The 14,327-nt window shown below is 45.2% G+C and overlaps 1 pseudogene; it reads left to right on the forward strand.

Moving 5' to 3' along the window:
- The first annotated feature begins 325 nt into the window (after positions 1 to 325).
- Positions 326 to 777, forward strand: LOC101153640 (coiled-coil-helix-coiled-coil-helix domain-containing protein 2-like; annotated as a pseudogene).
- Positions 778 to 14,327: the final 13,550 nt, after the last annotated feature.

Consider the following 14,327-nt stretch of genomic DNA (forward strand, 5'->3'; position numbering starts at 1 on the left):
CATCTCTACTAAAAACACAAAAAAATTATCTGGGCATGGTGGTGCACACCCGTAATCCCAGCTACTTGGGAGGCTGAGACAGAATAATCACTTGAATCCGGGAAGCAGAGGTTGCAGTGAGCTGAGATCGAGCCATTGCACTCCAGCCTGGGCAATAAAAATAAAAATAGAGCTAATGGTGGTTCTTTCTAGGTGGCGGGATTCGGGGAGGATTGTATATTTTCTAAATTTTATCACTGCAGTTTTCTGCATTGTTTGAGCTCTTTAAAATGAACAAAACGGCTTGTTTTCACACATCCAAATGCCGAGCCGCCACACACCTAGGATGCCCCATGGAAGCTGAAGCCGCACCTCCCACATGGCCCCTCTGGCCAGCCGGGCATCTCAGATGAGAGCTGCATCCAGGCCAGCACCAGCAGCTCAGCCGCCAACAGTGGCATCCACCTCTGCAGTTGGCTCTCCTGCTGCTGCTCCCCAGCAGCCAGGTCTGAGGGCCCAGATGGCAACCACTGCAGCTGACGTGGCTGTGGGCTCTGCTGTGGGGCACACACTGGGCCACGCCGTCACCGGGGGCTTCAGTGGAGGAAGTAATGCTGAGCCTGTAAGGCCTGACATCACTTACCAGTAGCCTCAGGGAATCCAGTCGGCACAACAGCAGCGGCCTTGCTTCTGTGAGACCAGTTTTTGGAGGATGCACAGAACCAGGGTGACAGAAAGCTCTGTGAGGGTTTCAGTGAGGTGCTGAAACAGTGCAGACCTGCAAACAGATTGGCCTAATCAAGAAGGTCAAATTGGAGTAATGAAAAATCAGCTCTCATAACCAAGTTAATTTAGTATAAAAATATAACTGATAGTGAAGGTATAAAGTGTAACCATCAGTTAAACCTCTCCTTCTCATTCATAGCTTCCTTGCTTCAGAATTGAAATGAAAGAAGGTGCTCTTACTGTGCAGAATTTCATTAAGGTAGTGTAGAATTTGGGGCTGGGCAAATGTTTGTGTAGCCTCCTTAAACTAGCTGTGATTTTATTCTCTGTGAGTTAATTAAAATAAAGTGATTTCCTTCCAAAAATAAAAATGAAAATGAAATGAATGAAATGAAAAATGTAATATCATTGTCATCAAACCAACACTGATTTTTCTTTAAAAAAAAAAAGATTTAAATTAAATATGCAAAAATGTTCGCTGCTGGCTGGGTGAGGTGACTCATGCCAGTAATCCCAGCACTTTGGGTGGCTGAAGGGGTGGATCACCTGAGGTCAGGAGTTCGAGACCAGCCTGGTCAAAACGGAAAAAGCCTGTCTCTACTAAAAATACAAAAAATTAGCCAGGAGTGGTGGCGGGTGCCTGTAATCCCAGCTACTTGAGAGCCTGAGAAAGGAGAATTGCTTAAACCCGGGAGGCGGAGGTTGCAGTGAGGAGAGATCATGCCATTGCACTCCAACCTGGGTGACAGAGAGAGACTCTGTCTCAAAAAAAAAAAAAAGTTAGCAGTGATTGATTCTCAGTGATAGAAATGTGGATGATTGTTGTTGTCTTTTCTTTTCTTTTCTTTATTTTTTGAGACAGAGTTTCACTCTGTCACCAGACTAGAGTGCATTGGTGGGATCTCAGCTCACTGCATCCTCCGCCTCCTGGGTTCAAGCAATTTTCCTGCCTCAGCCTCCCAAGTAGCTAGGACTACAGGCAGGTGCCACCAAGCCCGGCTAATTTTTGTATTTTTAGTAAAGACAGGTTTTCACTATGTTGGCCAGGCTGGTCTCAAACTCCTGACCTCACTATCGTCCTGCCTCACCCTCCCAAAGCGCTGGGATTATAGGTGTGAGCCACCGCACCCGGCCAAAAAAAATTTTTTTTAACCACAAAAAGGAAAACACTTGAAGTTGGTCTATAAAGGAAAGACTTCAGGGAAGACGGAAGATGAATTTGAATAAGGCCGTGAAAAATGAATAGGATTCATAAAAGCGCAAAGAATGAGAAAGTTCGCAAAAGCTCAAGTAAACTAGTTTTGCTGACGAGACTATGGTTTAGTGAATAATTAGAAGGAAGCCTCAATACAGAATGAGGTCAACTCAGGGAGGACCATTAATGCCAGGATGAGAAGTCTGAGATTTATTTTATGGGCAATGAGAGCCACTTAAAGGTTTAATGCAGGTCTTTCACATGATCATTGTGGTATTTTAGGAAGACCACACTGGCATAGCATAAGCCCAGATGTGGGGACGCTGTCTGTGGGGAGACCCCTCAGTCTCCCTCTAGGATGCCTTTTTTAAAAATAAAAAATAATAACATGAGCTTTGGGAACAGAGTTACCCTCCAACAATAGTTGCTGGATGAACATCTCCATGACATTCACTGCTGCACCTTCCTTATTTAATTGGAAGAGACCACAGATGACCAAATCATAGGCTGACACATTCAAGCCCTGCCTTGTGATGAAACTAAACAAGACAGGGCTTACCCAGGGTAACCACAGGACAAGGGGGAGGAACCTTCCACTCTGCTCCCCAAGGGTAACCACTGGACAAGCAGGAGGAAACTTCCACTCTGCTCCCCGTTTCCTACATCCAGACAAAATGCCAGCATCTCTAGTCCACTTCATTTTGTTCTAGTCAAGTCCATTTTTTTTTTTTTTTTTTTTTGAGACGAAGTCTCGTTCTGTTGCCCAGGCTGGAGTGCAGTGGCACGATCTCAGCTCACTGCAAGCTCTGCCTCCCGAGTTCACACCATTCTCCTGACTCAGCCTCCCTAGTAGCTGGGACTACAGGCGCCCGCCACCACCCCCAGCTAATTTTTTGTATTTTTAGTAGAGATGGGGTTTCGCTGTGTTAGCCAGGATGGACTCGATCTCCTGACCTCGTGATCCACCTGCCTCGGCCTCCCAAAGCGCTGGGATTACAGGCATGAGCCACCGCGCCTGGCCCTTTTTTTTTTTTTTAAGAGAGACAGAGACAAGGTCTGACTCTGTTGCCCAGACTGGAGTGCAGTGGCAAGATCTTAGCTCACTGCCAGCCCCTACCTCCTGGGCGCAAGCAGTCCTCCAGCCTCATCCTCCTGAGTAGCTGTCTCCCTAGTAGTGTACCACCATGCCCTGCTAATTTTTTAATTTTCTTATAGAGATATTGCCCAGGCTGGTCTCGAACTCCTGGGTTTAAGCAATCCTCCCACCTCAGTCTCTGTAATCCCAGAGTGCTGGGATTACAGGCATGAGCCACAGCATCCAGCCTAATTTGTTAAATTTTTTATGAGCTCTGCGAGCATAATGTAAAGATCCCAATGCTGGTCCTCATCCTCTCCATGTACCTGCCATTAGTGTTCATGCTATTAGGTCTTAGGACTTTTGGGCTTCCTACCCTTTTGCTTTGCCTCTCTTTGGCTGTGATAGCAATGGTCATCTCTGCAGATTGGACAAAACCAATTGTATTAGTCCGTTCTCACGCTGCTATGAAGAAATACCCGAGACTAGGTAATTTATAAAGAAACGAGGTTTAATTGACTCACAGTTCTGCATGGCTGAGGAAGCCTCAGGAAACTTACAATCATGGAGGAAGGTGCCTCTTCATAGGGCTGCAGGAGAGAGAATGAGAGCAAGCAGGGGAAATGCCAGTTGCTTATAAAACCATCAGATCGGCTGGGCATGGTGGCTCATGCCTGTAATCCCAGCACTTTGGGAGGCCGAGGTGGGCAGATCACGAGGTCAAGAGATCAAGACCATCCTGGCCAACATGGTGAAACCCCGTCTCTACTAAAAATACAAAAATTAGTTGGGCATGGTGGCATGCGCCTGTAGGTCCAGCTACTTGGGAGGCTGAGGCAGGAGAATTGCTTGGACCCGGGAGGCGGAGGTTGCAGTGAGCCAAGATCGCGCCACTGCACTCCAGCCTGGCGACAGAGCAAGACTCCGTCTCCAAAAAAAAAAAAAAATCAGACCCCGTGAGATTCACTCATTATCACAAGAACAGTATGGGGGAAACCATCCCCATGATCCAATTACCTCCACCTGGTCCCGCCTTTGACATGTGGGTGGGACCTTTACAATTCAGTGTGAGATTTGGGTGGGGACACAGGGCCAAACCATATAACCAGTTATAGGCATCTTGGCCTGTACTCTTTACCTTTTAGGGCTTTTTGTCCTGGAGCAGATGCCACAGAAAGACTACTGAAATGCTTATTTCTACCCCTCAAAACACTATAAACACAGGGGTGAGGCTGTGCATGCTCTTCTGTTCTCCACCAAAGTGTTCTACACATCATCATCTTGGGAAAGAAGCTTAATTCACACAGGCTCTCATTCTGTGCTTGGCATAAAGTATACCCAGCAGCAGAAAACCAGGAGGTTAACACTCAGTCTCAGACTTCTCTTTGTTTTGTTAAACACTCTAAAAAATGTAACAGGGCATGCTATATCTTCCTAATCAAATATTATCAATATCTCCTAATATCCCAAATAAAATCTTTTGGAAGGAAAGAAACTAATATTTGTAAGGGGTATCTTGTGTGCCAGACTTTCTTCTAAGCAGTTTCCATACATTGTTTATTTAATCTCCAAAACAACCCTTTTAGGTGGGTATTTTTGTTTGTTGGTTGGTTTTTGTTTGAGACAGGTTCTCACTCTGTCACCCAGGCTGGAATGTAATGATGCCATCATAGCTCACTGTAGCCTCAACCTCCCAACCTCCCCAGCCCAAGTCATCCTTCCAGCTCAGCCTCCCAAGCAGCTGGAATGACAGGCACCAACCACCACATCAGGCTAATTTTTTAATTTTATGTAGAGATATTGCCCAGAGTGGTCTCAGACTCCTGGGCTCAAGTGATCCTCCCACCTCAGCCCCCCAGAGTGCTAGGATTACAGGCATGGCACTGGCCTCCAATCTGATTTTTTCCATAAAAGTAATACTGTGGAAAGCCGACTAGCAGTAGCTGCTAAAATTAAACATATACATAACTTACGACCCAGAAATTTTACTTCTGCCAGGGCCTAGTGGTGCATTCCTGTAATTCTAGCACTTTGGGAGGCTGAGGTGGGAGGATCTCTTGAGTCCAGGAGCCGGAGGCTACATTTTGAGCTATGATCACACCACTGCACTCTAGCCTGGGCAGCAGAACAAGACTCTGTCTCAAAAAAAATTTTTTTTAATGTAAAAAGAGTGTGAAATCTTTGGGATTTCCTCATGCACTCATATATTACATTTTACGGGGTTCACACAAACTAAACTGAGTAGTAGTACAATTATTTGATAAGAATATATTTTATTGGCCAGGCACGGTGGCTCGCACCTGTAATCTCAGCACTTTGGGAGGCTGAAGTGGGCAGATCACCTGAGGTCAGAAGTTCGAGACCAGCCTGGCCAACATGATGAAACCCCATCTCTGCTAAAAATACAAAATTATCTGGGAGTGGTGGCGTGCGCCTGTAATCCCAGCTACTTGGGAGGCTGAGGCAGGAGAATCGCTTGAACACGGGAGACGGAGGTTGAGCCAAGATCGCGCCACTGCACTCCAGCCTAGGCAACAAGAGTGAAACTGTCTGAAAATATATATATATATTTAAATTTGTTTTGTATCAAAAAATACGAAAACATAACTTTATTGTAGCAATCTAATGCAGGTGTCTTTTAAAACCATCTTTTATTTCCAGATGGGACTTGGGAATTTCTTTGTTTTATTTTTTAAATACATTATCTTTCACAAACTCGGGGAGGAACAACTGTTTTTTAACCAAAAACTCCTCACCCAGGAACAAGCAAACTGCCTGAGAGCGGCATCTATTTTGCAATAGTGCCCCTGAAGCGCGCACGACGCCGCAGGGTAGGCGTCCCGCTCCTAAATTTGCAGAGGGACCCAGGGAGGATCAACCCACTCGACACTGGCAATGTCCCCACCTTCCCTAGCTGCAAACTGAACCCAGCAGCCGAGCCTCCCGCTCTAGAGGCGCGGCGAGGGGTGTGGCCGCGGCTGGGGTGGGGCTAGGGGTCGGGTCGTGCCCCCCGAAACTGGGCCGTGCCCCCCGAAACTGGGCCGTGCCCCCCGCCCACCTCACTGCGCCTGCGCCCGCGCCCGAGGGCGCGGGGCAGGCTGGGAAGTCGCGTTAAGGTGGTGGTTGGGTGCTTTGCGGGTCACTTGTTGCGCTGCCCGCACGTTTGTCGCGGCTCCTGGGTGCCTCTTTGGCCGCCTCGCCTGTTCCGGCTCTCTTATCTGCCCAGTCTTCCCGGCCCCTGCCCCGGACCCTCCTGCGCGCCCCTCCGGCTGCCTGTGTGCGACCCCAGCAACCGGCCCGGGGTCTCGCCGGCGCCGTCAGGTCATCGTCCAACCGGCTTGTTCTCAGCTTACCGAGAACGCCCCAGCGCCTGCGTTCCTCCTGTCTTACTTGTGTTGAGTCATTTAATCCGCTTTGCAGCTGAGACATTGAAACGGAGACGCTCAGGAACGTGCTTCAGGTCACAGATCCAAGATGAGTTAGGGCCTGGAATTGAGTCGGGCTGCCTGCCACCATTCCACCTTGCATGTCACACCTGGATGAATACCCTGTGCTTCACCTAAATTCGCCTAAATGTTCACTATTTCTTTTTATTTTCTTTCTTTTTTTTTTTTCTTGATACAAGGTCTTGGTAGCCCAGGCTGGAGTATAGTGGCGTGACCAGAGCTAGCTCACTGGAGCTTTGAATTCCTGGGGCTCAAGTGATTCTCCCGCCTCAGACTCCCAAATAGCTGAGGCTACAGGCGCAGGCCACTACACCCGGCTAATTATGACATTTTTGTAGAGGGGGCGGTCTCACTATGTTGCACAGGCTGGTCTCCAACTCCTGGGCTCAAAAGATCTCCCACCTCGGCCTCCAAAAGTGCTGGGATTACCGGCGTGAGCCACCGCATCCGGCCTGTTCACTATTTCTTTTTTCTTGACTTTCTTCTTTTTTTTTTTTTTCGGAGGCAGAGTCTCACTCTGTCGCCCAAGCTGGAATGCAGTGGTGCAATCTCGGCACACTGCAACCTCTGCCTCCCGGATTCGAGTGATCGCCTCAGCTGGGATTACAGGTGCCTGTCACCACGCCTGGCTAATTTTTGTACTTTTAATAGAAACAGAGTTTTGCCATAATGGCCAGACTGGGCTTGAACTCCCGACCTCAAGTGATTCACCCTCCTCGGCCTCCGTAAGTGCTGGGATTACAGGTGTGAGCCACTGCACCTGGCCTGTTCACTATTTCTTAATCCCTGCCAGGGCGGTATTATCTTTGCAGCTGAGAGTTCTAAGTGACTTGACAAAGGACACTAGCGCAACTTTAATAGCAAAGCCTGGGCCATTTCCACCACCACATGTGTGGCCTGTGTTCTTTCCCACACCTTTTAAAATTTTAAACAGCCTTATTGAAGTGCTGGTGTAAAGCCTGTACATATTTAAAGCATACAGTTTGCCTTTTACATATGTGTGTATACATCCCTGAAACCACCACCACAATCAAGAGAATGAACATAAAAGTTTCCTTCTGCTCATTTATAATCCTTCCTCCCAGTCACAGCCTACCGTATCAGTTCCTCAGATAGCCGTGAATCTGCTTTTGGTCACCGTGGATTAGTTTGCATCCTGTAGAATTATATGTTAAGGAATCATATACTATCTGCTTTTTCTCAGGGTAGAGGACAGTTACTGAGGCCAAGGGGTCACTTCATGATGAGCATAGAGGCCAATACTATGGCATGAGGTTTTGAGAAAAGGAAAGCTTTATTGCCAGTTGACCAGCAAGGAGACAGGAGACCAGATCAAGTCTCTCTCCCCATGCTGGCCTTAAGGCAGTACATTTATTAGGAAGGTGTAGGGGATGAGTTAGGGATCAACAGGTAGAAAGAAAGGGGAGGTCTGGAAAGTCCTTGGGCATGCACAGTTGTCTCTTGATGGGTTGCATGTGCAAATCCAGGATGCGAGAGTGAGTATGGAACATGCTGTGGAAGTTCAGACTGTGATGTCAGCAGCCTCTTTCTGCACAGACTCCAGTTGGCCATGTTGGTTTCAACTGATTTCAGCCAGTTTCGTTCTCTTATAATTAAAGGGAGTTTCTGCAAAATGTTTCTTGTCTTATCTGCCATCATGTAAGCTCAAGAATTCCTGGCCAGGTGTGGTGGCTCACGCCTGTAATCCCAGCACTTTGGGAGGCCGAGGCAGCTGGATCACCTGAGGTCAGGAGTTCGAGACCAGCTGACCAACATGGTGAAATCCTGTCTCTACTAACACCACAAAAATTAGCTGGGCATAGTGGCAGACGCCTATAATCCCAGCTGCTCCGGAGGCTGAGGCAGGAGAATCGCTTGAACCTGGGACAAGGTTGCAGTGAGCTGAGATCACGCCACTGCACTCCAGCCTGGGGGACAGAGCAAAATTTTATCTCAAAAAAAAAAGAATTCCTGTTAGTCACCTGTTTAACCCTTTGGGGTACGATTTCACTTCTTAGCTCTGTGCTTGCAAAATAATTAGACATCCTGTTATCAAGAAAGTATGGCCAGATAAAACTGGTCTGGAAGTTACGCAGTCAAGCTTAACTATTTTGAAATTCATCCATGTTGCTGAATAGATCAGTAGTTCATTTCTTGTCATTGCTGAGTAGAATTCCATTGTATTGATATACTGCAATTTTTTAAATCCATTCCTCCATTGTTCAGTTTTCAGTTTCTGGCTATAACAAACAAAACTTCTATCAACATGGGTGTGCAAGTCTTTGTATGAATGTACGCTTTTATTTGGATTAATAGCAGTGAAATGGTTGTGTCAAACAGTGGGTGTATGTTCAACTTTTTAAGAAACTGCCAAACTGTTTTTCAGGTGAGATCAGGTGTGTTTAGGGTGATATGGCCATAGACCCAAACTATTTTTCAAAGTGGTTGTTCCAGACCAGGCATGGTGGCTCGCGCCTGTAATCCCAGCACTCTGGGAGGCTGAGGTGGGCGGATCACCTGAGGTCAGGAGTTCAAGACCAGCCTGGCAAACAGGGCAAAACCCCATCTCTACTAAAAGTACAAAAATTAGCCAGGCATGATGGCGGGTGCCTGTAATCCCAGCTACTCGGGAGGCTGAGGCAGGAGAACCAGGAGGAGGAGGTTGCAGTGAGCTGAGAGTACACCACTGCACTCCAGCCTGGGTGACAGAGTGAGACTCATCTCAAAAAAAAAAAGAAAAACAGAAAGTGGTTGTTCCATTTCACATTCCCACCAGAAGTGAATGAGAGTTCTAGATCCATATGTCTAACATTTGTTAGACATTCTAAAAGTATGTAGTGGTATCTTGCTGTAGGTTTAATTTTTATTTATCTAATGACATTAAGCATCCTTGGCTGGGTATGGTGGCACACGCTTGTAATCCCAGTACTTTGGGAGGCCAAGGCGGGAGGATTGCTTGAGTTCAGAAGTTCAAGACCAGCCTGGGCAACATGGCAAAGCCCCTTCTCTATTTTTTTTTTATTTTTAATATAAAAAAATTTATACCCAGCACTTTGGGATGCCAAAGTGGGCAGATGGTTTGAGCTCAGGAGTTCAAGACCAGCCTGGGCAACATGGCAAAACCCCATCTCTACAAAAAAATACAAAACTTAGCTGGGCATGGTGGCCTGAGCCCATAGTCCCAGCTACTGGAAAGACTGAAATGGAAGGATTACTTGAGCCCAGGAGGTGGAGGTTGCGGTAAGCCAAGATCGCGCAACTGCACTCCAGTCTGGGCGACAGAGTGAGACGCTGTCTCAAAATATATATATATATAAAAATTTAAAAAAGACATTAAGCATCCTTTCATGAGCTTATTTGCCATTCATATATATATTTTTGGTGACGTGTGAATTCAAATATTTTGCCCATTTATAAAATTAGTTTATTACTATTCATAAAAATCTGGGTTTCAGATTTTTATGTTTAATTATCTTTTTTTCAGATATGTGTTTAATTATCTTTTTTTTTCGAGGCAGGGTTTTGCTCTGTCACCCAGGCTGGAGTGCAGTGGTGCAATCACAGCCGGCTGCACTCTCAACCTCCCAGGCTCAATCGATCCTCCCACTTCAGCCTCCTGAGTAACTGGGAATACAGGTGCAAGCCACCACACCCGGCTAATTTTTGTATTTTTTGTAGAGACAGGGTTTTGTCACATTACCCAAGCTGGTCTCAAACTCCTGGGCTCAAGCAATCTGCCTGCCTCAGCCTCCCAAAATGCTGAGATTACAGGTGTGAACCACTGTGCCCAGCCCTCATAAATATTTCCTTACCTCATAAATATTTTCTTCCTCATAAATATGGCCTTCATAAATAATGTCCTTTTATTCTCTTAAAAGCATATTTCAAAAGCATTCTTAATTTCAATAAAGTTTAATTTGCCAATTTTTTTTTTTTTTTTTGAGATGGAGTCTTGCTCTGTCTCCCAGGCTGGAGTGCAGTGGTGTGATCTGGGCTCACTGCAGCCTTCACCACCTGGGTTCAAGCAATTCTCCTGCCTTAGCCTCCCAAGTAGCAGGGATTACAGGCACACACTGCCGCGCCTAGCTAAGTTTTGTATTTTTAGTAGAGACGGGGTTTCACCATGTTGGCCAGGCTAGTCTCGAACTCCTGACCTCAGGTGATGCACCCATCAAGGCTTCCCAAAGTGATCTGTCAGTATTTTGATTTGTAACTTTTGTCTTTAGTGTCCTATCTAACAAATATTTGCGTAACCCAAAGATTTTCTCCTGTATTATATTTTTCTCTTGAACTTTTTTTTTTTTAAAGACGGAATCTTGCTCTGTCGCCCAGGCTGGAGTGCAGTGGCATGATCTTGGCTCACTGCAAGCTCCGCTTCCCAGGTTCACGCCATTCTCCTGCCTCAGCCTCCTGAGTAGCTGGGACTACGGCGCCCGCCACCACGCCCAGCTAATTTTTTTTTTTTTTTTGTATTTTTAGTGGAGACGGGGTTTCACCGTGTTAGCCAGGATAGTCTCGATCTCCTGACCTCGTGATCCCCCCTCCTCGGCCTCCCAAAGTGCTGAGATTACAGGCGTGAGCCACCGCTCCCGGCCTTCTCTTGAACTTTTCTAGTTCTAAGTTTTAGAATTACATCCATGATCTACTATGTTAATTTTTACATATAGTGTGAGATAAGGGTCCAAGTTAACTTTTTGCATATAGATATCCAATTATTTCAGCCGTTTGTTGAAAAGATTATTTTTTTTTCTGAATTGCCTTTGCCACTTTGTTGAAAATTAATTGATCACATAAATGTGAGTTTTTTATGGAATCTCCATTCTGCTCATTGACCTATTTATATGTCTTGACACTGATAGCACATGGTCTTGATTATCATGGCTTTATAGTAAGTCTTGAAATCAGATAAGTTTTGTTTGTTTGTTTGTTTGTTTGTTTGTTTTTGAGATGGAGTTTTGCTCTTGTTGCCCAGGCTGGAGTGCAATGGCGCGACCTCAGCTCACTGCAACCTCCACCTCCCGGGTTCAAGCGATTCTCCTGCCTCAGCCTTCCAAGTAGCTGGGATTACAGGCACCCACCACCAAGCCCAGCTAATTTTTTTGTATTTTTAGTAGATGCGGGGTTTCACCATGTTGGCCAGGCTGGTCTTGAACTCCTGACCTCAGGTGATCTGCCCGCCTCGGCTTCCCAAAGTGCTGGGATTACAGGCATAAGCCACTGCGCCCAGCGGAGATCAGATAGTTTTAATCTTCCAACTATTTTTTTCTCAAAGTTGTTTTGTCTACTCCATGTCCTTTGCATTTCTAAATGAATCTTAGAATCAGCTTATCCAGTTCAACAAAAAAAGCCTACTGGGATTTGACTGAAATTCCAGGGAATCTGAAGATCAATATAGGGCAAATTAACACCTTAAAAATATGGTCTTTCAAACTCTATGGATATGATGTATATTTCCATCTACTTAGATATTCTGTAATTTCTCTCAGAAATGTTTTGTGCTTTTCATGAGCAGGTCTTGCACATCTTTGGTCAGATTCATTCCTAAGTGTATCATACTTTTGTGCTCTTTTAAATTGTTTTTGTTTGTGTTTTAGAAACAGGGTCTCACTCTGTCACCTGGCTGGAGTGCAGTGGCAGGATCATAGCTCACTGAAACCTCAAACTCCTGGCCACAAGCAATCCTCCTGCCTCAGCCTCCCAGAGTGATGGGATTACAGGCATGAGCCACTGTGTCCAGACTATTTTTAATTTTTTAATTTAAAACTTATTTAAAAATTTTAATTTAATTAAAACGTATTTTAAATTTTTAGTTTTTTGCTAATATATAGAAACATAATTGATTTTTGTCTATTGATCTTGTATCCTGAAAATTTGCTAAGCTCACTTATTAGAATAGCTTTTTACACATTCGATAGGATTCTCCATGTAGACAATCATGTCAACTGTGAATAAAGACCATTCTCTTCTTCCTTTCCAGTCTGGATGCCTTTTATTTCTTTTTCTTGCCTATTTTACTGGTTTGAACCTACAGTACAATTCAGTGGGGGAATGGGTGGTCTTTTCACTAAATGAGTCTGGGTCAATTAGATACTAATATAAAAAAATGAATCTTATAAACCAAATAGTATCTGAGATAGGTCTCAATCAATTTAGAAGTTTATTTTTCCAAGGTTAAGGACTTGAGAAAGGTCTGTACATTTCTCCAAAGATGACTTTAAAGGCTTCAATATTCAAAGGGAAAAAGCAGGCTGGAGGGGAAAGAGGGAGGGAATGGTCACATTACTAAATCCACGTGTTGCAAGAGAAAAAGAGCACATAAGGGAGTGAATAGTCAATCATGTTATTAGTCTCCTGCTCAGTAAATCAGCACTTTGCATAAGATAAGGTGAACAAAGCGTAGCTACCTGTGGAGATCTTTAACCTTTTATCCACAGCTCTCTGCTTAGGAACAAAAGGAAAGTTAGTTTCTTGCCTGATTCAGCTTTCAGCTTAATTTTTTCTCCTTTTGGCATTGTGAATTATTTTTTTCTGTGTACTCTCACAGAATGGAATGGCATAGTGATTTGGGGTCCCAAGTTTCTATTTTTCTTTCACAACCTTTACCCCTACCTAACACCAAACACAAAATTTAATTCGAGAAGCATCATCGACCTCAATGTGAAAGGCAAACCAAGAACACTGTTAAAGAAAATATAACAGATCAGGTTAATGTGTAAGCATAGGCAAAGATTCCTTAAACAGGATGCAAATACCAATACCGTGAAAGATTAATAATTTATAGAATAAGTTTCAGTTGTAAATTAATTAGTAAAATGTGTGTACCTCAAAAAACACCATTAAGAAGGTGAAAAGGTAAGTGACGGGCCAGGAGAACACATTGCAAAACATGTGTCAAAGAGCCCTAGAAATTGATAAGAAAGAGACTGACAACCAATTTTTCTTTTTCTTTTTCTTTTTTTTTTTTTTTCTTTTTTGAGACAGCGTCTTGCTCTGTCACCCAGGAGTGCGGTGGCGCGATCTCGGTTCACTGCAACCTCTGTCTCCTGGATTCAAGCGATTCTCCTGCCTCAGCCTCCCCAGTAGCTGGGACTACAGGCTTGTGCCACCACACCTGGCTAATTTTTTGTATTTTTTTTAGAGATAGGGTTTCACCATGTTAGCCAGGATGGTCTCAACCTCCTGAACCTCCTGACCTTGGGATCCACCCACCTCAGCCTCCCAAAGTGTTGGGATTACAGGCGTTAGCCACGCCCAATTTTTTTAGAGGAGGGGAGGGGCAGAGGCGTGCCCTGACCTTCACCAAAGAGGATAGCCACAGGCCAATAAGCAGAAGAAAAGGTGTTTAGCATCATTAGTCCATTTGCAAATTAAAACCAGGACAGAGATACTGTTGCAGGGCATGTGGACCCCAAAATTGGGGCTTAACCCAGGAGGGTTCTTGGCTTTGCCCAGAAGAGAATTCAAGGGCGAGCCGGTGGTGTTAGCAACTTTTCTTGAAGCAGCCGTGAATAACAGCAGCAGAGGGGCTGCTCTTGCAGAGCAGGGCCACCCACAGGCAGTGTGCCCAGAGGAGCAGCTCAGAGGCAGTGCTGCAGTCACGCTTATACACACTTTTAATTATATGCAGATTAAGGGACAGATTATGCAGATATTTTTAGAAAAAGCATGGTAACTTCTGGGTCATCAGGTCATCGCCATGGAAAGGGATGGTAACTTCTGGGTGGTGTCATGGCAATGGTAAAGTGACAGGCCACACCACTGGGTGTGTCTTATGGAAAGCTGCTTCTGCTCAGACACTGTTTTAGCTAGTCCTCAATTTGGTCCAGTGTGCAAGCTCCACCTGCAGGGTTGAGTCCTGCTCCCTGTCACAATACCACTACAAACCAACCTGCTCAACCCCACCATG

This window comes from Gorilla gorilla, chromosome 20, assembly GCF_029281585.2.
Source record: "Gorilla gorilla gorilla isolate KB3781 chromosome 20, NHGRI_mGorGor1-v2.1_pri, whole genome shotgun sequence".
Taxonomy (NCBI): Eukaryota; Metazoa; Chordata; class Mammalia; order Primates; family Hominidae; genus Gorilla; species Gorilla gorilla.